The sequence below is a fragment of the Pinus tabuliformis genome, chromosome 6 (assembly GCF_031772625.1).
Source record: "Pinus tabuliformis cultivar Carrire ecotype Pingquan chromosome 6, CPIR1, whole genome shotgun sequence".
Taxonomy (NCBI): domain Eukaryota; kingdom Viridiplantae; phylum Streptophyta; class Pinopsida; order Pinales; family Pinaceae; genus Pinus; species Pinus tabuliformis.
Genome location: NC_142292.1, coordinates 249,633,722 through 249,636,323, shown reverse-complemented (window position 1 = coordinate 249,636,323; position 2,602 = coordinate 249,633,722). Strand labels below are relative to the sequence as shown.

General features: G+C 35.8%; 1 pseudogene; it reads left to right on the top strand.

Moving 5' to 3' along the window:
- Window positions 1-899: 899 nt before the first annotated feature.
- LOC149258322 (magnesium-chelatase subunit ChlH, chloroplastic pseudogene) lies at window positions 900-2,126 on the top strand (annotated as a pseudogene).
- The last annotated feature ends 476 nt before the right edge of the window (window positions 2,127-2,602 follow it).

Below are 2,602 nucleotides of genomic sequence, written 5' to 3'. Positions count from 1 at the left end.
CAACACTTACTACTGAACCCAAAATTCAAGTAGCATTTCATGCCCAATCTACTATTGCATTATTAGAAGTCATTGAAGAGCTATTTTCTGAACATTACTCAAGTCTAGTTAACATTTCACAACACTAACAACATCTCTACTTGTAGCAAAATAGTGATAATGAATGACAGGATGGCTAGGGGTAATAGCATGGCCATTCATATAATTGTCAACAAGCCATGAGATTCAATCCCTGACACCAACAAATCTTCCTCCCATGCCTACTCTACGTGAAGACAACATGCTCTGCACCTCATCAACCATCCTTGTTTAGCTGCTAGAAGCTTCTCACATTGGCATTTTAATGATGGGGGTTTCTTTTTTCTAAATGGACCTTTAAATTATTTGTCAACAGGAATAACCAATCAGATTTGTAGCACCACCTCCTAAGCTGAAATCAGAACTACTCCATAGAGATGAAATACCAATTTCAGAAGAATACACATCTTCATCATTGTACTGTTGGTAAGACTATTGGTTGGACTATTAATATTGGTCTTAATATTAAGACTATTAATGTATTGTTAGTAGTCCAACCAATTTTGGTAAGACTATTAATATTGGTGGAGTGTTTCTTGTATGATCCAATAACAAAGAAATCTCTTGTAGGTGTCATGGTTTCCTTGGATTGATTTTCACTTGTGGTTGGAACTACTAGATAGGATCATCCTTGTGCTATACAAGCTTTGTCCAAGCTTGATGTTCCCTACATTGTGGCCTTGCCACTAGTGTTCCAGACTACAGAGGAATGGATTATTAGCACTTTGGGATTGCATCCAATTCAATTTACATTGTAGGTTGCTCATCCTGAGCTTGATGGTGGTTTGGAGCCAATTTTTTTCTCGGGTTGTGATGCAAGAATGGGTAGGTTTTATTGTTTTTCTAAACACTGTTTCAACAAGTTCATGAATTAGATAATCCCATGACAATATAATCTCTCTAAAATTGTTAACCTTGTTGTGAAACCCATATTATCATTACATCAATGTCAGAATACCAAAACAGGGCCATGGTACCATACAAATATGTAGGATCAAAGTTTCTCTCTACCCATTGCAAGGTTCTTTCGAAGTGGTTGTAAAAATTTGTTTCTAAATTCTTTATATTGATGTGTAGGTAAGTCTCATGCACTTCATAAGCGTTTTTAACATCTTTGTACAAGGGCTATCAAGTGGGCTCAGCTAAAGGAGGATAAGAAAATATCCATAACATAATTTAGCTTCCCACCCGACAAAGGTAATGTTGGCACTGCAACCTACCTCTTGTTCTCTTCAATTTTCAGTGTATTACAAGAACTAAATAAAGATGGCTCTAATGTAGAAGGTTTGTCATATACTTCTGAAGCACTAATTGAAGACATAATTCATGACAAAGAAGCTAAGTTCAACAACCCAAATCTTAATATTTCTTACAAAATGAATGTGAGAGAGTACCAACAGCTCACACCTTATGCTAAGGCTTTGGAAGAAAATTAGGGCAAGCCTCCAGGGAACTTTAATTTTGATGGGGAGAACCTACTTGTATATGGAAAATAGTTTGGCAATGATTTCATTGGAGTGAAACCAACTTTCAGATATGAAGGCAATCCAATGAGGCTTCTTTTCACAAAATCAGCAAGTCCACACCATGGATTTGTTGCTTATTACTCATTTTTGGATAAAATCTTTAAGGTCGATGTTGTCTTGCATTTTGGAACTCATGGATCCTTGGAATTTATGCTTAGAAAGCAAGTGGGGATGAGTGATGTGTGTTACCCAGACAGTTTGATAGGAAATATCCCCAACATATACTACTATGTTGCAAACAATCCTTCTCAAGCTACTATAGCCAAACACTGTAATTACACCAATACAAGTTACCTGACACCTCCAACAGAGAATGTTGGCTTATACAAAGGTTTAAAACAACTGAGTGAACTCATAGCTTCATACCAGTCACTAAAGGATAGTGGAAGAGGCACACATATAGTCAATAGTATCATTAGTACTGCTAAACAATGCAACCTTGACAATGTACTTGATCAAATATTCTTAATCATGACGAACCAACCAGAACCATTAATCATTTTTGATAGTCTATTCTCTTAATATAAGTTTTATCTTTCTTTATCTATCTAAACTTTTCCATATATGAAAACGACCAGGTTATGTAGTGCCTCAGTTGCCAAAATTTGTCTGAGTCATTTCCCCAAACACATAGCTTGGTATCCTCTTATAAGTATTCGGTACTCAGATTGGAGTTTTATGTGGAGAGAAAGTTCAAGAGTGATATGGTTTATAAAGCACTAAACATGAAGCAAAGTTGAAGTTTTAGTTTTGAGAGGACTTTCATGTAGATAGATTATCTCTAGACACTGATCAAAGTTTAATACAAGGGATTTGAGGTTTCCTTACACATTTAGCTCTGTTGAAATGACTTGGAGGGAACAAATGGAAATGGAGTAGTTACTTTTGTTCTTCATTTCTCTAAGAAACACATAGGGTGGTTGTGATTCTTCTTTTTATAATTGAGAAATTTTTTCATGCCCATTACAAGGCAACAAGATTTACTCCATCAAGCAAAG